Raw genomic sequence first — 20,875 nt, 5'->3', positions numbered from 1 at the left:
AAGGCCCTCCTCCTGTGGTATTGCTTCCCATGTTTCTTCACTACTTTTTTCCTCAGCCACAAAAGGCCACCAGGTAATCTTCTTATTTTGCTCATGGGTCCACTTCCCAGCCTCACACTAGAAACAAGCACTTCCCAAAGCTTCCCCCTCTTCTTCCCTTTTTCTCCGGTATAGCACTGATTTTTAAAAATTGAGTCATAACATACATACAATAAAGGTCACAGATCTCAGGTGACATCTTGCTCACACGTACACCTGTATAACAGGCACTCCTATCACGACATGACCATTTCCAGTACCCAGAATCCTCCTGTGTCCCTTTTGCCTTCAATATTTCCACCAAAGGCAATCACTGTTCTGACTAGTTTTGCCTATTCTTTTTAAATTTTTTTTAATTTTGAAATTAAATTTAATAGGATGACATTCATTAACAAGAGAACATAAGGTTTCAGTGAACATCTCTATAGCCTTTAAGCTGCTGATTGGCAACAGGACCACCATCCAAAGTCAAATCAATTTCTGTCACTGTATATTTGTCTCTTTTTTCTCTCCTCCCCCACCCTCTCCCCAGGTAACCATTTCACTTCTATCTATGTCCATGAGTCTCAATTTTATATCCCACCTATGGGTAAAATAGTAATCTTTATCTGATTTACTGATTTCACTCAGTATAATGTTCTCAAGGTCCATCCATGTTGTCATAAATGGCAATATACTATCATTTTCTATGGCTGAGTAGTATTCCATTGTATATATGTACCACATCTTCTTTATCCAGTTGTCTATCGAAGGACACTTTGGTTGTTTCCAAATCTTGGCCACTGTGAATAAAGCTTACAATGAACATGGGGTGCATGTGTCTTTACATACCAATGTTTTTGAGTTTTTGAGGTAGATACCTGCTAGAGGGATTGCTGGGTCATATGGTAATTCTAGTCTTAAGTTTTTGAGGAACCACCATACTTCCTTCCATAATGAGTTTTGCCTGTCCTTGAATTTCATGTAAATGAAATCCTATAGCATGTATACTTTTACGCTAGGTTTCCAATGCTTTGCTACTGGGAATTCACTTTCTTCTTGGACATAAGAGAGATGATGAACATATATTCACTGAAACAATCATATAAAAGCTCTATGCATAAAGTTGATGCTTAAAAAGACTTTTGAAGCTAGACCATATTTTCTCTAATAAGGAAAGTAAGGACTTGAAAAAAACCATTGCTCATAGGTAACCTTTTAAAAAAAGTACCTACAAGGACACTAAATTCTTGCTGTTGAGAGGTTCACACTAGTATCCGTTTCACCATATTATTATTTCTGAAGAAGAGCCCAACCCCAGGGAAGCAGCCCAGCACAGGAGCCTGGGTTGGATTCTGTCTGTGTTGGCACCATGGATGTGATGGGCAGTGGATGGAGGCAGGAGGTTATGGTCCAGACACTCACCAGCTGTAGATGCATGGAGATGACTCAGCACTTCGGCCTCCGTTTGCTAACCCCTAAAAAGTGCATTGGGTGGATTAAAGGGAATAATGGCTGTCAAGTCAACACTCGCTGAGAACAACAAAGCTTGAAAGAAAAAGTAGTTTCATAAACTAGTTGTAATGGTTCATTTTACGTGTCAACTTGGCTGGGCCTTGGTGTTCCAATATTTGGTCAAACAATATACTGGCTATCTCTGTGAAGATGTTGGTTTTTTGGACATTATTCACACTTGAATATGTAGATTTTTTTTTCTTTTTTTTTTGTATTTTTCTGAAGCTAGAAACGGGGAGAGACAGTCAGACAGACTCCCGCATGCGCCCGACTGGGATCCACCCGGCACGCCCACCAGGGGCGATGCTCTGCCCACCAGGGGGCGATGCTCTGCCCCTCCGGGGCGTCGCTCTGCCGCGACCAGAGCCACTCCAGTGCCTGGGGCAGAGGCCAAGGAGCCATCCCCAGCACCTGGGCCATTTTTTGCTCCAATGGAGCCTTGGCTGCGGGAGGGGAAGAGAGAGACAGAGAGGAAGGGGGGGGGGTGGAGAAGCAAATGGGCGCTTCTCCTATGTGCCCTGGCTGGGAATCGAATCTGGGTCCCCCGCACGCCAGACCAATGCTCTACCGCTGAGCCAACCGGCCAGGGCCGAATATGTAGATTTTAAGTAAAGCAGGTTACACTCTGTAATACGGTTGGCCTCATCCAATTAGTTGAAGGCCTTAATAAAACAAAGACTGACCTTCTCTGAGCAAGAGTGAATTCCGCCAGCAGATGGCCTTTGAACTTGAACGGCAACTCCTCCCTGGGTCTCCAGCATGACGGCCAAACTTGTAGATCTTGGACTCACTGAGCCTGCACTATCACATAAGCAAATTCCTTAAAAGAAATCTCTCCCTTTATCTATATATCTATAATTCTATATCTATATATCTATATATTTATATATCTATATATCTATTGCTATCTATCTTTATCTATATCTATATATCCTATTGGTCTGTTTTTCTGGACAACCCAAACATACCAGTTTTTCATTTAGTTTATTGATGCTATGTTTTCTTCTTTATTTTGTTTTTTCCTTTATTCCAGATGGTACCAAATTTATTGTGTCTTTCCTAAATCACTAAGGAATATATTTAAATCACACTTTCTTTGTTAATTTTTATTGTAATTAAAGCTATTTTAAGTAAGAATTTTTTGTTTCCATTACTGACTTGACCACTACCCGTGGACGAGAAAGGGGAAGTAATTTCTGTGCAGACAACCCATGCGTTGCTCTCTGAGCTAGGCTGTCAGTGACACTTAGAGAAGTTACTTCTTACCACTCATGGATTTCAGCATGCTATGCTTCTTGGTCCTGTTTCTAGACCTACTGGCTCACTGTTAGACACACTCCACCCTTGGTGACACCAGGGTCATGCTTAAATTTTCCTAGAAGAGTCATTGTAAATCTAGGATGTCACTTGAGTTCACCCAGTTTTATCAGATACCTAAAACCCCGATTTCTTTCCACAGTAGTGAACTGATTGAGTCAGATGTAAAATTTTCCGACAGCTCTTCTATCTTCCCCTAAGACAAAGTTTCAATCAGACTTGTTTCTTGTAGAACCCTCCTTACCTTCCCTTGGCCATGCCAATCTGAGAGCCTCCCAGGCAAATGGTATATACTCTTACTGCCTTACTGCTCTATAGGACCTCTGGAAAGGGAACTAATGGGGTTTGAGGGATAAGTATCTTTTTCTTCTCTCCTAGTGAGAGCCCCGCCCAAAATGATGGCCAGTTGTGTCTTTGATGACCACAAGGCAGGTCAGGGTGCTGTCAGACAAAAGGAAGCAGGGCCATTGTGGTCTGTGTCTTCTGTCATAAACAATTTTGTTCATGTTCTTAGATTACTTCACTGATGCATGCATAATTTTAGATTTTAAAAAATTTCCAAGTGATCAGTTTTGTTTAGCTTTATTATTTTTATCTAACTCCATTGAATCATGACTTGAGAATATGATGGGTAGAATCTCAGTTTATGTTATTGAGTCCAGCTTTGCACAGTGGCAGTATCATAGCCATTGAGGTTTATCTGGGGCATGATTAGTGCTAATTGAAAACTATATTATTGAGTCCATTTCAGACTTCCATGGGCTCTCTCTCTTGTTTTGTTTTTTTTTTATTTTGCATTTTTCCGAAGCTGGAAACAGGGAGGTAGTCAGACAGACTCCCGACTGGGATCCACCCGTCACACCCACCAGGGGGCGATGCTCTGCCCATCTGGGGCGTCGCTCTGTTGCATCCAGAGCCATTCTAGCACCTGAGGCAGAGGCCACAGAGCCATCCTCAGTGCCCGGGCCATCTTTGCTCCAATGGAGCCTTGGCTGCAGGAGGGGAAGAGAGAGACAGAGAGGAAGGAGAGGGGGAGGAGTGGAGAAGCAGATGGGCACTTCTCCTGTGTGCCCTGGCTGGGGAATCAAACCCGGGACTCCTGCATGCCAGGCCGATGCTCTACCACTGAGCTAACCGGCCAGGGCCATGAGCTCTCTTTTTTTCCTCCTCTTCTTCTTCTCTCCTTCTCCCTTCCTTCTTTTAAAGAAATTATGATAGGGTGGGGACTATTTCCTAGATCTTAAATATAATTTTTTCTGAAGTCTTTCAGATACATACATAATTTTTTTTCCATTTTATTTGTAGGAAGGATTCTTTAGATCTTTGATTCCTAAATTGGTCTGATTTCTCTAGGTTTTGAGACATGCTAATCTAAGTCATTCAGTCAAGTACTAACAGCCTAAAATGACATTAGTTGTGTGACCTTGGGTAGTGACTTATTCTCTACATGCCTCACTTTACTTATTTGTAAAGAAGGGACAATAAAATTAACTTCTCAATAGGTTGTGGTAAGGATTACAAATCATGTCTTTTTCTAGTGGTCCATTATATTATTGGCTTTCAGATTTATAGACACCTTAGAGATATGCTTTTGTGCATATAAAATATTTTATTTTTAAAAAAATAAATAATGTTTGAGAGGCACTGAATATGATGCTGGATATAGTAGGTGTTCAATAAATGGTAGCTATTGCTATAGTTATTACAAGTTCAATCTATGCATGAGAGGAAATGTCTGAAACAAGCATTTAAAGTACTCAGTTCAAAGCTCTGTGTGTGGTGTTGTAAAACAACCAAAGATGAATAAATAGCAATCTCCCACCCCAATGAATGTGCAACATAGCTGTGGTAGCACATACATACGGCTAGCAAAGCAAAGCATAGGCCTATACTGTATTCTATAATAACACTTCCCAAACTCTTCCATGACATAGCACACAGAGAAAATAAGAATATTTGCATAGTATACTATTGCAGGTTGAGGGCACCCGGGATGTCTGTATAAGCTAGATTTTTAAAAAATAACTATATTTTATATTACAAAATTATTTTGAAACAAAAAATTAACGAACATATGAAATGTGTTCTAGCTAGTTCAGAGTGCAACGCATGGATTGTCTGCACAGAAGTAACTTCCCCTTCCTCAACCACGGGTAGTGGTCAAGTCAGTAATGGAAAAAAAAATTCTTACTTAAAATAGCTTTAATTACAATAAAAATTAACAAAGAAAAGTGTGATTTAAATATATTCCTTAGTGATATAGGAAAGACACAATGCATATGAATTTATATAAAATTTCCAAAAATGTTTTTAAATTTTCCAGTGAGCCACTGAGCGTATATCCATTAAGATAACTTTTAAAAATATTAGTCCTTATGCTTGAAATGACTGTACAATCCCCTGACCATGAAAGATTAATGACTGTCTCTTTACATTTTTTTTTTTGTATTTTTCTGAAGCTGGAAACGGGGAGAGACAGTCAGTCAGACTCCCGCATGCACCCGACCGGGATCCACCCGGCACGCCCACCAGGGGGCGATGCTCTGCCCCTCCGGGGCGTCGCTCTTTTGCGATCAGAGCCACTCCAGCGCCTGGGGCAGAGGCCAAGGAGCCATCCCCAGCGCCTGGGCCATCTTTGCTCCAATGGAGCCTCTGCTGCGGGAGGGGAAGAGAGAGACAGAGAGGAAGGAGAGGGGGAGGGGTGGAGAAGCAGATGGGCGCTTCTCCTGTGTGCCCTGGCCGGAAATTGAACCTGGGACTTCTGCACACCAGGCTCTTTACATTTTGACAGTAGACCAGAAACTTTGTACATAGAGGTGAATCAGGTTATAAACTATTTATAGAGCTATTTAAAATCTCCCACAGTTGAAATGACATTTAAATTTACTAATTAAAAATAAGATTTTAAACAGTTAAAGTCCCTTTAAAAAAATAAAATAAGAACGATCAGTAAAACTTTCAACATTCAATCTCCATTAAATGAGAAAAATTAAATGCTTCTTCAGAAACTTTTTAAATTTTAGTTCTACCATTGAACAGTACCTTTCCAAATTTAATACTATAGATTCATAATCAATACTAAAATTTTCTTTTTTTTTAAATTTATTCATTTTAGAGAGTAGAGAGTGGAGTGGGGGGAGAGAGAGAAGGAAGCATAGACTCCCATATGTGCCTTGACCAGGAAGCCCAGGGTTTTGAACCAGCGACCTCGCATTTCAGGTCAATGCTTTATCCACTGCACCACCACACATAAGGCCTAAAATGTTCTAATCAATTAACTACTAGTTGCAATTAGAGAACCTTCTTTACTAACACACAGAAGAAAAATACAGTAAAGGGGGCCCATGTTCTTGTATACAAAAGGCAAACATTCCAAAAGTGATGTTAGTTTATAAATAATGTTAAAGCATTGCTCCACTAGCCTATTCTTTTTAAAGATCAGTTATATAAGTGAACATATCATTCTTATCAATGTGAAATCCACTGAGCTTAAGCTTTAGTTTTTCATTTTAACTTCAAAAATAGCACTGGTTTAATAAACGGAGATCTAAATAACTTCAAGAACTATAACATTTTAAAAATTAAAAACAAAACAACAACAACAACAAAAAACCCTGACAGCTCTTCCTTTTGTATTGGTAAATATTGAATCATTTATAAGTGTGCAAATGGATTTCAAATCCCATTAAACTTCTATGTGTCAAAGGTGAAGTTATAATTTGTGTGATAGGCAGGTATTCTTAGAGCAAACACCCGTCAGCCAGCTAGTAAACCACTGAAGGACTCATCGGCCACAGATGCAAACAGGAATCTAACACGTGTGAAATGAGACATTGGAGCTGCTACTTCGAGTTGCACACATCAGGGTGCCCCAGGTGGCCTCCCCAGGACAGCCCTACCCCAACTGACCACACCTGAGACTCTTCCTCAAGCCCTTGAAGCTACGGAGCAGGAGCCCCTCTGGAAGTTCCATGTGCCCGGTCCACAGGGTAGTACTATCACAGGTCCTGGGCCGGGGACTGACCCTCACCCACTGCCCCATGCACCTGCATATTGCAGATGGCACATTAAAGGGTGTGGCAATTAAGGTCGATTATAGTGTCTTTGATTATATATCCTCATCTGCTCTATGAATTGGAGTTTTATACCAGTCAGGACATACTCAAGAATGCTTCCCATCTCTATATGGGAGGACTTAGGGGAAAAGTTTGCCAGTTATTGAGGTGGAGGCCAGGACTTTGGAGACTTGTAGGGGGAAGGTTAGAAAGCATCAAACTGAAGGCCCTTATCTTACACATGAGAGGAGGAATGGGATCCAGAGGGAGAGGAGGCATGCCCTCTAGTCACATGGGGGTGTGGGGAGTCTACATAAACCCCCCGCTCCCTCCAATGCAAACAGACCAGATTCCATGATCCCGACGGTCGACGGGGGTGGGGGTGGTGGAGTCAGCCACCTGAGCCTAAGAGCACACGCCCCAGGGAGCCAGGCTCATTGTCCTCCTCGCCTGTGCCAAGTTCTCCTCGATAATCATTTTGGGCCCTTCATTTTTATTACTTCTTTTAGAATTTATGACTAAGAATATAGACTTTTTAAAGGAGGGGTTACACATTCCTTTGGAGAAAAAAAAATAGACTACTGAGTATAAAAGAAATAAAAGACTAAGCTGCTGTGGGATGAGAGGCTCCACTCTGAAGTCCCCGGTTTAGGCTGGAGTTCAGTTTTCTCCTTGGGCGAGTGATCTAACCCTCACGTGCTTAGCTTTGCTGCGTGGAAGTGATTTCTTCACTTGAAGGGTAACTTCCATGACACGAGTGACTTTAATACAGATCCCTTCGGAGAGAGATCACAGCGTAGTGGGTACTAGGATAGGAGTAGGTTCCAACTGTCTGGCTCTGAATTCCCACTTTACCATGTCACATCCATGGGAGTGTGGGGGAGTTACCTAGGCCTCAGCTGTATCAGCTGTGAAATGGAGACAGCTTGTCTGGTTGCTTCACTCTGTATCAAGGTGTCTCAGCGTTGGCACTACTGACACTTGGGGGATAATTCCTTGTTGTGGAGGGCTGTCCTGTGCCCTATAGGAGTTTAAGAACACCCTAGCCTCCACATACTAGAGGCAATAACATTCCCCGCCACCTCTCAGTTATGAGAACTAAAACCATCTCCAGACATCGTCAAATGTCCACCGGGGTGCAAAGTTGCCCCTGGTTCAGAACCATGAATCTATATATGAAATGAAACACTTGGAAGGCACACACTTGGCACATAGCAGATTCTTTATTTTAAATTTGGGAACATCATCCCTACTGGGTCTTTCTCATGGGACAATTATGAACATCAAAGGACATCTCTGATATAAAAATGTAATGTAAGTCATCACAGCTGTGGACAGCGCCTTGACGTGCTGGCACTGTGTGGTGCATAGTTTGGTTATCAGGATGCATGGCTAAATTTAAAGTCCTTCTAACATTCAAAGTGACTTGATAGCAAAGCACTCAATACATTTTAACTTACAGTGTTATCACTTCCACTTCACAGGTGAAAAAGCTGAGGCTCAGAGAGGTAAAGGAATTTGCCCAATATGCACACAGCATGGCTCATGGAGTCAGGGTTGAATTCAGACAACATTAACTGCGAAGTTGGTGCTATGTCCATGGCATTTGTGTGCTTCCCTGAGAACACAAGTGCCATGATTGAAATGAAAGCAGTCCCTTTGTTATCAAGGGCAGTTGCCATTGATTAATAGACCTCTGTCTTTTATTGTTATTATTGTTGTTATTATTATTATTGAGAGGCAGGGAGGCAGAGAGACAGACTTCTACAGACTTCCACATGTGCCCTGATTGGGATTTACCTGGCAAGCCCCCCTAGGGTGCAATGCTCTGCCCATCTGGGGCCATTGTTCCATTGCTCTGCCAGTGAGCTATTTTAGTGCCTGTGGTGAGGTCATGGAACCATCTTCAGCACCCAGGGCCAACTTTACTCCAATAGAGCCAAGGCTGCAGGAGAAGAGAGAGACAGAGAGAGAGAGGAAGGGGATGGGGGGGTGGAAAAGCAAACGGTCGCCTCTCCTGTGTGCCCTGACCAGGAATTAAACCTGGGACTTCCATATGCTGGGCTGATGCTCTACCACTGAGCCAACTGGCCAGGGCCAGATCTCTGTCTTTTGATCAGGGCTGAAACCACACCACCCTGACAACAGGATAAGATCATTTAAAATACTTTTTTTTTCTCCTGCTTTCAATTCAGAAAAAAAGATATCTCCTTAGGAACTGTTTGAGGGAAGTTGGAAATAAAAGGGCAGAGCCAACCCCAACTCCACGCTATGAATCACTCCCTTGGAGGGATATGATATGCCTTCCGCATCTGGGCTTTCATTTTTAACTTTGCAAAACTTGGGTATTCTGGCTTCCTAGGGGAAACCCCTTTGGTGCCTGCAGCCTCACCCAAAATCCTGGCTGGCTGCCGGTCCTTGTGAGCATCCAGCAGGTGGAGGGGAGACTAGGTAACCAGGCTGGTCCTCTCAGCAGGCTTCCCTGGGAGAAAGCTCCTGATCTCTGGGGTTCTAGAGCCCAAGCTCAGAAGCCACTGTCACCCCCACCACCTGCCCCAAACACACTCAGTTATGTTGCCTTCTTGAGGGAATTTGCCTGCTCTGACAGAGGAGGGGCTTCTCAAGCTCCCAATTTGCAGCCACATGATCATAGGAAGGGCCGCTTATGCAGGGTGCAGGCTCCATCCAACTGCACGTGTCTTCTCTCCAAGACTCCGCTCTGCACTCAGGACACAGGATTCAGGGCACCAGGCAGCCGAGAGGGTGCAGCACCAGATGTTCGGCTACAGCTCTTTCCAACAGAGACTCAGCCGCATGGAAAAAGAGGACGTTTCTGTGAGCTTGCGTATGACACTCTCCAGGAAGATGCCTGGCAAAGCCCTAAATGTGTGTTGGGAAGCTGGGCATGGGGAGGGGAAGGTATGCACTTTGGAGTCAGAGATTACCCGGCTTGGAATCCCGGATCGGCCAATAGTAAGTTGTCTGACCTTCTACTAAGCCTTAGGAAGAATTAGCTTTTCCTTTTTTCTTCAGGGGCTGAAACATATTCAAAAAGAATAGTTATTTAACCTCTCCAACTCTCTGTCCAGACCCAGCTGAGGGGAGAGGGACTACACAAACAACACAGTCCCCAGCACATGCACGATGATGATCAGTGTCATTCCTTCAATGGCTCTTCTGGAGCTCCTGCTATGTGTCATTGTCCCGGGCCCAGTCCCCAGAAGGGCGATCGCTTTGCACATTGCCAAGCTGCAAGTGTGGAGTCGGCAGTCGGAAGCCAGCTCTCCCCTTACCTCCTCCTCTTTCTAGCATGTACGGTGAGAGGCAGGTCATTCCCCTTCCCTGAGGCCACACCTCTCACTTGTAGCATGGGGGGACCTTTTACAGGACTGTTGTGGTGTGACTCCGTGAGCTCACACACCTAACGCAGCGCCTGGCACGGTGAATGAGTTAATAAGTCAATTCTTTGCTGCTTCCTTTCTACCAGTCTGCTCAGAACTCAGAACTGCTTGGGGAAGGGGAACTCCTGAAATCTTCGCACCGCTGCCTAAGCCAGTACAAGTACTGCCCCTCCTGCCGCCTGACACAGGTCACCGTTTCTCTTTTCTGCTTTTGTGGCACTAAACTCTGGCCATTAAATCACCTGGGGAACTTTGAAAAATGTCACTGCCCAGGCCTTTCTCCAGAAGATTTTAATGGTCAGCCAGGAATGAAAGTCACTGGTTCTTTTCCAATGGCTCATTTTTCATGTGAAGAGGTCAAAGTTCGGCGATGGTAAGTGAGTTCCTTCAGGGCAGTCAGCTAATATGGAGCCTGACTAGGCGTCCTGGCTAGCTGCTCCTAGCCTAGCAACCTTTCCATCACCCTGTGCTCTCTCTCGCTGTCTTGGCAACTTTCCCCCCATCTCCTTGTCCCCTCCCCTTTGGCAACCATCAACCATAGGCTTGGTCTCTGTATCTATGGGTCTGTTTCTGTTTCTTTTTCTTTCAGTTTTTAAAAGATTCTACCCATAAGTGAAATCATATGGTATTTGTCTTTCTGTATCTGACTTATTTCACTCAGCATAATACACTCAAGGTCCATCCCTGTTGTTGCAAATGGTAAGGTTTCATTCTTTTATTTTTGTTTCTGAATACTATTCCATTATATCGTATATATATATATGTGTGTGTGTGTTTTGTGTGTGTTTGTATACACACATCTTTATCAATTGGCCTGATGTTCCACATCTTTATCGATTGGCCTAGTGGAAGAAATCTAGGTGGCTTTCACACCTTGACTATTGTAAATCATGCTACAGAGAACATAGGGGTGCATCTGTCTTTTCAGATCAGTGCTCTTGCTTTCTTTGGATAAATTCCCAGAGGTAAAATTGCTGGGTTGTGTGGCAACTGTTTTTTAATTTTTTGAGGACTCTTCATACTGTTTCCCACAGTGGCTGCACCAATTTACAATCCCACCAGTAACGCACGAGGGTCCCCTTTTCCCCACATCCTCGCCAGGACTTGTTGTTCATTGAGTTTTTGATGAGCACCATTCTGACAGGTGTGAGGTGATATCTCACTGTGGTTTTAATTCTCATTTTCCTGATGATTAGTGATGTTGATCATCTTTTGTCTTCTTCAGAGAAACATTTATTCAGGTCCTCTACCCATTCTTTTAATTGGATTTTTTTATTGGTGTTAAGTTGTTTGAGTTCCTTATTAGCCCATTATCAGATATATAATTTGCAAATATCTTCTCCATTCAGTAGATTGTCTTTTTGTTTTGTAGATGGTTTCCTTAGCTGTGGGAAAAAACTTTTTAGTTCCATGTAGTCCCATTTGCTTATTTTTATTTTTGTTGTCTTTGCCCAAGATGATACATCTAAAAAGATATTACTAAGATTGATGTCAGAAATTTTACTGCCTATGTTTTCTTCTAGAAGTTTTATAGTTTTAGGTTTTACATTTAAGTTCTTAATTCATTTTGAGTTTATTTTTGTATATGGTGAAAGAAAGTGGTTCAGTTTCATATAAGTGACTTATTTCTGAGCTCTCTCTTCTAGTCTATTGATCCATACATCTATTTTAATGCCAGTACCATTCTGTTTTAGTTATTGTAACTTTGTGGTATAATTTGAAAACAGGGAACATGATACCACTTTGTCTTTTTTTTTTCCCACTTTGTCTTTTTTAAGATTTTTTTGGCTATTCAGGGTCTTTAGACGTTCCATCTACATTTTAGAGTTAGTTGCTTTAGTTTTGAGAAGAATGTATCTTGGCAACTTTTAAGCATCTGATTGGCTTGTCTGATTCAAAGAATAAGTGAGACTTGAGGTGGGGTCTCCAGAGTTTGCCTCATAGAACAGAGAAAGGAGGTCTCTCTGACTGGCTCAGAGTTTCATGGCATATCTTCATTCCACAGATAATTCCTGAGACATCTGCCATGACCTAGGAGAGTGGTAGTCAACCTGGTCCCTACCGCCCACCAGGGGGCACTCCCGCTTTCATGGTAGGTGGTAGCGAAGCAACCAAAGTATAAATAAAAAGATAGATTTAACTATAGTAAGTTTTTTTTTTTTTTTTTTTTCATTTTTCTGAAGCTGGAAACAGGGAGAGACAGTCAGACAGACTCCCGCATGCGCCCGACCGGGATCCACCCGGCACGCCCACCAGGGGCGACGCTCTGCCCACCAGGGGGCGATGCTCTGCCCATCCTGGGTGTCGCCATGTTGCGACCAGAGCCACTCTAGCGCCTGAGGCAGAGGCCACAGAGCCATCCCCAGCACCCGGGCCATCTTTGCTCCAATGGAGCCTTGGCTGCGGGAGGGGAAGAGAGAGACAGAGAGGAAAGCGCGGCGGAGGGGTGGAGAAGCAAATGGGCGCTTCTCCCGTGTGCCCTGGCCGGGAATCGAACCCGGGTCCTCCGCACGCTAGGCCAACACTCTACCGCTGAGCCAACTGGCCAGGGCTATAGTAAGTTGTTTTATAAAGATTTATTCTGCCAAACTTAGTGAAAATCTGACATAAAGTACTTGGTAAGTAATTATTATTATATGCTTTACCTTGCTGTAACTCTGCTTTATAAATTTTATAAAGTAAAGTTACTTCCCTACTTTATAAATCACCATTACTGTGGAACCATTGGGCGGTTAGAAAATTTTACTACTAACAGAGATACAAAAGTGGGCAGTAGGTATAAAAAGGTTGACCATCCCTGACCTAGGAGATGAGCTAGGCCTGGTGATGCAGTGTAAATGAGACACAGTGTCTGTTCTCAAGGAGCTCATGCTGCTTGTTAAGGGCTGAACTGTGTCCCCCAGAATTTCTATGTCGTCTGGGGTGCTTTCTTATAGGGACACTAATCCCATCAACAAGGACTCCACCCTCATGATCTCATCTAACCCTAATTACCTCCCAAATGGCCACATCCTCAAATGCTATCCCATTGGGGTTCAGGCTTCAACACATAAATTTTGGGGGATACAGTCAATCCATAATACCTCCGCACTGAAAAGAGAGAAATGATAGTGCACTGTAACCCAGCCATCTCCCTGTTCTGATTTGACATGAGACCCTTTCTTGATTTCAGGAGAAACTTGCAAGCATATTTGCTATCTTCATTCAACACTCCTTCCTACCATAGAGGGAGTTGCTGGAAAAGGAGCTTTAATAGGCAAATTAGGGCTAAGTTGACTCTTGGCTTAAGTTAATATTACAGACTTTTTCTGACACAAGCATAGAAAATCATATTCCTGAGGTCCAAGCTACATGAGGTCCTGAACTAGCAATGGGATGTCAGTTGAATCAGATGCACCCCTGCCCTTGAGGCACTCACAGATTTTTAGACCCAGGGACGACTTTCTCAGGTTGTCAACCTCAGGTCACAAGCATCTTGCTTCTGGACACGAAGGCCCTTAGGGATGACCCCATCATTCTCCTTTCTCTCTGGGATGAGCTTGCGGCTAATTCCTCAGACAGGGCCCGGTCTGCTCGCCTGACTCCTAAGTGGCTTGTTAGGATGAATCATGTTCCAACTCTCCAAATAGGTTTACTTGTTGGAAAGAGTATCCTCTTTGATCTCACAGCTTAGAGTGTTTAGGTTTTGTCCAGTTAATCCTGTCGCTGGCGTCAGGTTTTGCCAGCCTTTATTTCTTTGAGACTGTATAGCATTCAAAGGGCTTGGGCACTGGCCCTGTAGCCCATGTGGCTTGACTTCGAGCAGCTGGAGCCTGAACCTTTTCTCTGACTCTTTGATGGTAACTGATCAATCAGTCTGGTCTGTTCTGCAGTGGCCCTTAGAGCTGAGAGGCGATGGAAGGGGTGGGCCTTCTAAAGGACATAGGCTCCTCTCCCACATGCTTCAAAGAAACATCCTGATAGGCTCTATTCTGCCTTAGTGCTACCCAGCTACCAAGCACGCTCATTCTACCATCACTGTAACTTCTCAAGTCCGTTCTGAGAGGTAAAAAAAGGGTGAGATAGATGAGCTTAATTTTGCAAAAGAGAAATTCTAACTCATTAAAGGATTTACCCAATACCTCATGGGGTGGCAGCTGTGAGACAAACTAACATTTGTTGTTGTGCCAAATTCTTTGCCTATATGAACTTATTTCATCTCCAAACCAACCCAGTGGAGCAGGTATTAGTGTGTTCATTTCAAAGAGGAAGATGCTGAATCATGAGAGGTATAAATGGTTGTTTCAAAGTCCCCTAACCCATACGTAGCCAAGGCAACACTGACCCTTAGTCTTCCGTTAACTAGCCCAGTCACACTGCATTGAAACTCCCCAAGCCTAACTGTAATGTATTTCTGCTTAGTTTTATTTGGGGTAAAAGGAACCACAAGTGAAAAAGTGGGCATCTCCCTTATTTACAGAGAGACTTGGGAAATTTTCTTCCCTTTGTGTATAAAATGAGACAGGGCACAGAGACCCCAACCCGCTGCCCCACGCACTTCCGTCAGAAGTCTGAGCATGGCAACAATCAGACATCGCAAGCCAAGCCAAGGCTGCCGGGCTTGGTGGCACTGCTCCCGCCCGCAGCCGCGGCAGCAGCCCCTCCGGGGGGAAGGTCACGTCTTCCCCGACTTGCTGCGTGCGTTCCTCTCCTCATGCGCCCTGTGGTCTGGCAAGAAGCTGGGTGCCTCTGCAGTGCAGCCACCACACCGCAATCCTCCCTAGTTCCTGGTCTGAGGGAGCCCAGCTCAATTTCTGGGGCTGACACAAATCATAATCCAAATGAACAGAAAGCATTTAACCTGTCAGACAGAACATTGCTAAGCCTAAAGACGTGTAGGCACAAGGTCACCGAACAGGAAGACTTTCTTCTGAAAATGGAAAGAATGGGGCAAATGCTATCACCTCAGCATTCTGTGGTCTTCCGTCTTGACACTTCCTCGTGGGACCCGGGCGTGTGTGCCCTGGGTGATTTGCGAGGTCACTGGCTAGCAGTGAAAGGGAGAGAAGTGAAGGTTACTGTAGGTCAAGAGCTACGTGCTCCATTTCATTTAATCCCCATTTAACTCCTTCTGTGAGAAGTGGCCCATCTTATAGTTGAGGAAACTGATGCTCTGATAGGTGCAGCACTTTGCTGACAGTGACTGGCTAAACTTGCCCTGGAGCCCGAATCTGCTAACCCTGTGCCCTTCCCACCATTCCACACTGCCCATCGGCACATGTGTGCACTTTCTATGGCTTGTGGTACTTACTCTATTCTGTAAGCCAGTGGTCCCCAACCCCCCAGGCCGCGGACTGGTATCCATCCGTGGGCCATTTGGTACTGGTCCACAGAGAAAGAATAAATAACTTACATTATTTCTGTTTTATTTATATTTAAGTCTGAACGATGTTTTATTTTTTAAAAATGACCAGATTCCCTCTGTTACATCCCTCTAAGACTCACTCTTGACGCTTGTCTCGGTCACATGATACATTTATCCATCCCACCCTAAAGGCCGGTCCGTAAAAATATTTTCTGACATTAAACCGGTCCGTGGCCCAAAAAAGGTTGGGGACCACTGCTGTAAGCCATCACTATTTAGAGCCAAAGTGTTCTCCTCAGTAGAAATGAGTACTTTAAGGGCACTGACCATCTTCTTGAGCCCTTCATCCTCACCAGACCCAGCAGAGGGCCTTGTAAGTAGTAGGTACACAGTGATTTCTTGTTTTAATTTATTTAAACACTTAGATGCACACATACCCCATGGTTAGTTCTGCCCAAAGGCCAACCCCTGTCGGCCGTGAATGACATTTTCCTATACCCTGAACTGATTGACTCTCTTTACTGCAACTGAATTTCTTGCCCATCATCTTGGGTAGCAGGAAGACTATTCAAGCATCAAACTGTTCTTCCCAGCAAAGCTCAAATCAGAGGTGTGAAGGGAACCTGGATTATCTGGGGCAGGTTATATAGGACAGTGGTGATTTGGATGCTACAATTTCCCAAATCCATGTTGCAAGGTCTGTTTTCAATCTCCAGGCATTGTAGGCATCTCCTGGGGCTGTAAGAAGAATGCTCTCATTTTAGGACAGAGTATAGCCAAAAGCCAACTTGGCAAGGGCCAGAGGGATATAAATTCAGAGTGACAACCTAAGGAACATGGTTTTAATAGAAACATACTTCTTTTTTTTTTCTCCAATCACTTGTTGACTGGCTGTCTGCATGGGGAGACCTGAGCTACAATGAGGATCATCAGAATTAGTAATTGAGGGGCTCTGTGTTCCTCCTAAAGCTCCCCTGTCTTCCAGATGACAACTCTGAGAAATCGCTTGGGTGGCTGGGGACACGGTGAAGTCATCATCACAGACCAGCCAGGGCAAATGTAGATATGATATACTTTATACCGTGGGGGTACAGTTCTGACAAAATGTATTCAAGAAAATGTTAAAAAAAAACTCCTGGACTATGCTGGGCACATGCTAGGTGGCAATGTTTCAAGGGTGAATAAGAGACCTCCCTTTTTAATTGTAAAGAATTACCTACATGAGAAGAGCTGCAGGTGTCACAATAGACATCTTTGGGCCCGGGATGGAGAGTGGGAGAAGGCAACGTCACAGAGAATGCCTGGAAAGGCTGAACGGGAGGCTGCAGGAGGAGGAGGACGGTAAAGGAAACTGCAGAGATGGAGGCATTACAAAAAAATGGAGTGTTGGGAAACTAACGGAACAGCTTGGCTTCGGCCAAGGTTCTGGTTTGGGACATGGTGGAGGAGTAGGAGATATATCCCTGGAGAATTAGAAGGAGGTTACATCACACATGGCCTCATACGCAACACCAAGAGGCTTGGACTGTCCCCTGAGGCAACGGCATAGGGTTGACATGGTCAAGCTGCACAGTGGAACTCTCACTGTGGCTGCAGCGTGGTGGGTAAAGGAGACTGGGATCCAGGCGACACAAGACCAGAAACGGGAACGGTGGTATAGGCAGGAGGTGTGAGGGTCTGAACCAGGACAGCACATGAGATCGAAGAGACAGGAGGGATCAGGCAGACGGCTTAGAGGCACCCTGCAGAGACTGCTGTGCACTGCCATGCAGAGGAATCACCGACTTCCTACCAAAGACCCTTCTGGGGTATCAGGACCTCAAAATCGTAAGCCTAATTTTTTATTGCCGAATAGTGTTCTAACCTACAGGTGTGCTATAATTTATTAAAAACAATTATTGGCCTATAGATGTTGATGCACCTTTAGGTTATTTTGTTACATATGAATTTTTGCTCTCTTCAATATGCTTTGCTAAATACTCTTCAGTGTAACTCCCTTCACTACTAATTATTTCCTTAGAATAAATTCCTAGAAGCGGGTCAAAGGATATGCACTCATTCCAAAGGCTTGAAGTTTGCTGCCAAATTGCTCCCTGAAATTGTTTATTCTGATTCACCACACAGACCCCCAGTGAAATAGCCAACCCGTATTACCCACCTTCATCAGCACTGATCAGGATCTTTTAAAAAGTCTTTGTCTAGTTTGATGTGCATTAACGATAGCTTATTATTGCGTTTATTTGTATGGCCTTATCACTACTGTGGTTGAATTATTTGTCTCGTTGGATGGATAAGGCAATGGAGGGTGAGTGACGTGCCTGTACTGCAGATCCAGTAAGTGGCCGAGAGTGAGCTGTAAGCCAGCCCCGCCAGACCTCTCGGGCAATGCTATTCCCACTTGTGTGGTGCTGTCCCTTTGGTGTGGGAAGAGTCACCTTGATTTCTCTGTGTTGAATGGGTTTCCTCTCATTAAGATCACACTCTCAGGAGCTCCTGGTCTGCAGGTCAAGGCAAGGGCATGCCCTTCCTCCAGAGGGGCAGGGCTCCCTCAACCTGTCAGAGGACCCAGCAATGGGAACAGTTCCTGCTGTGCTCTGGGTGGAGGCCCCAGGTACAGGATGTGCTCAGACGCCTGGTTCCCATGGAACCCTTGGATGGAAATTGATGCGAGGAACCAAACACGTGTTCTGTTGAAAAACAAGCCTGAGCTGTCCGCCCTCTGCTGAAAACCCTTTCTTGTTCCCTCATTGCTCTTAGGGCCTGGCCAGGTGCTGTGGTTCGGCACAGAAGTCCCTGAGCATCTGTTCCTGTCTATCTCTGCCACAGGGCCCACGCCACGGTCTCGCCAGTCAGCAACGCTGACTCCTACTTCAAAGTTTCCTAGACTCTCCGTGTTTCTTGTTCTTCTGTTTCAACCTCACCTTCTTCAAGAAGCTGTCTGCCTCTTCTGTGCTACCACAGCCTTCCAAGCTTGCCCACCCAGGGTGCTCCCCCGAGGGTAGGACTGGCCGTTTACATGTCTGCCCACTCATCCCTGAGCCAGGCACTTGCACAGCCATGGCGGAGATGTTGCACATTCTAAAGCTACACGGATGGAACGTGCCCTGGAAGTCCCACAGAGAGCCTATGGGATTCCGTTTGCGATTGGCCCCAGATCCGTCCATTCATGTGACACGTTCATGGAAGGGCTACAGCAGGGGTCGTGAGCCAGATGTGGCTTTTTTGATGGCTGCATCTGGCTCACAGACAAATATTTAATAAAAAAATAATGTTAAAAATATAAAACATTCTCATGTATTACAATCCATTCATTTCCTCATGTTCATGGTTGCGGTGGCTGGAGCCAATCACAGCTGTCCTCCAGGACAACACCAAATTTTTATTGGATAATGCGTAACGTACACAGGTCATTGTATGGCGCTCACAGAATTATATTTTAAAATATGTGGCGTTCATGGCTCTCTCAGCCAAAAAGGTTCCCGACCTCTGGGCTACAGGTAGCCAGACAGACGCTCTTGGGAGCAGCGACGTTAGCAGACACTCCCTCTTCCAGCACCGAGGCTCTCGTGTTGCCAACAGCTGCAAATGTGGGTGGCTTTCAGCTGCATCCCTCTTTGGGACTGTCCTCAGCTGAAGAGAGCTGCCTAGCCCGAGGTAACAACCCCTCCTGGAGGCAGCCTTCGTCCAAGACAGGTCGATGGGAGGGTATTCCTAGAGGCCCAACCACCTTGTCTCAATTTGGAACAACTCCTTTGCGGCCACTGCACTGCAGTCTGACTTCCCCACCTGCTCAGTTCTGCTTCCCCACTCTCCCACAGGGCTCTATCCCAAAGACTCCCCAGGAAACTACCATATGCAAAGCTCCATCTCAGAGTCGGCTTGCTGGGGAACCCACCCTATGACCTATGAAAATGGTAAGCAAAACAGACGTGATACATGTCTCACAGAGCTTGGGGACTGGCTTTGTCATCAGACCTACCTTTGTTTTCCCCCAAGGACAAACCGAGAACATCCAGCTGCCCCCTGTATGTGTCACTCATGGTGACACTTTCCAGTGGCCCGAACAAAGGCTCTTGTGGGCACAGCAGCCCCTGCAGCCACCATCAAGACAAAAATGGAGCTGACCTGGCGATTTGCAATCACTCAGATCTGCTCTATAAACTGATTATGGAGTGCTTTCTGTGTCCAGGGTCCCTGTGCTGGTGCCGGGGGCGGATACCTAAGAGGTAGCAGCTCTTCTAAGACCATCGTCTGGAGGGGAAGAAGGACAGACAGTGGGGAACATACGGGACAAGTGCCCCTTGAAGACCTGCAGAGGGTCTGTGGGCAGCTCAGGGGAAGTGACAAGGGCCTGCTCAGGAGCCAGCGGGGTTCCCAGAGAAGCAGAAGGAGGGCAGCAGGGTGAGGGTGCCGTTGATGGGAAAGGGAGGGAAACGAACTTCAGATTTAGAAACTGTAGGTGAAAGCACGAGAGGTGAGTGAACAAGCACATCTGCATCCATCACTTCACTGAGCACTTGGATGAGGGTGTCTGCAGGGACCCTTCCCCCTGTTTTATAGGTAACTGAGGCCATGGAAGTATAAGCAGATTATATGCAGTCACAGGAAGGACATTATTGGTGACTTGAACCTAAGTCTTCTGACATCAAATCAATGCCTCTGTCTATCGCCTAATCAGCAAACATTGATTTTTTTTTTCCAATGGCCAGCATTGAGGATTAAAGGAGAATAATATCAAGGGTTGGCTCTTGAAGCACTTGCATATAGGATAAAAAAAAAAAGAAGATAATGCCACAGGACAAATGCTGGAATGAAGGCCCATGCGAATGCCCTGGGATCACAGTGGAGGCGTGCTCTAGAGAACTGTCCTTGGCCCTGTTTAATATTTGGTACCAACGATTTGGACAGGGACGTACGAAGTCCGCTTATCACATCCATGGCTGACACACAGCTGGGAGGAATAGCAAAAATGATTGATGACAAAATCAAACTTCTAAATGATCTCAGTTGGCTGGAACGATGAACCCAATCCAGTTAGATGAAGTGCAGCAGGGGTCCGCGTGAGGGCCAGCATTTCCCTTCAATTTGTGCAAGAAGAGGAGAGGGCAGCTCGGCCTGGCCCCTGGCCAGCTGAGAGAGATCTAGGGACTTCCCTGGGCTTCACGTCTAACTTACACCAAGCATGGAAAGTGCAGCAAACCAGCCTGACCTGTGGTGGTGTAGTG

General features: G+C 45.0%; 1 pseudogene; it reads left to right on the top strand.

Moving 5' to 3' along the window:
- Positions 1-3,510: 3,510 nt before the first annotated feature.
- LOC136396381 (U4 spliceosomal RNA) lies at positions 3,511-3,669 on the top strand (annotated as a pseudogene).
- Positions 3,670-20,875: the final 17,206 nt, after the last annotated feature.

Source organism: Saccopteryx leptura, chromosome 2 (genome assembly GCF_036850995.1).
Source record: "Saccopteryx leptura isolate mSacLep1 chromosome 2, mSacLep1_pri_phased_curated, whole genome shotgun sequence".
In the NCBI taxonomy this organism is placed as follows: domain Eukaryota; kingdom Metazoa; phylum Chordata; class Mammalia; order Chiroptera; family Emballonuridae; genus Saccopteryx; species Saccopteryx leptura.
The sequence above is the reverse complement of the archived record's forward strand: the minus strand, read 5'-3'. Positions and strand labels throughout refer to the sequence as shown.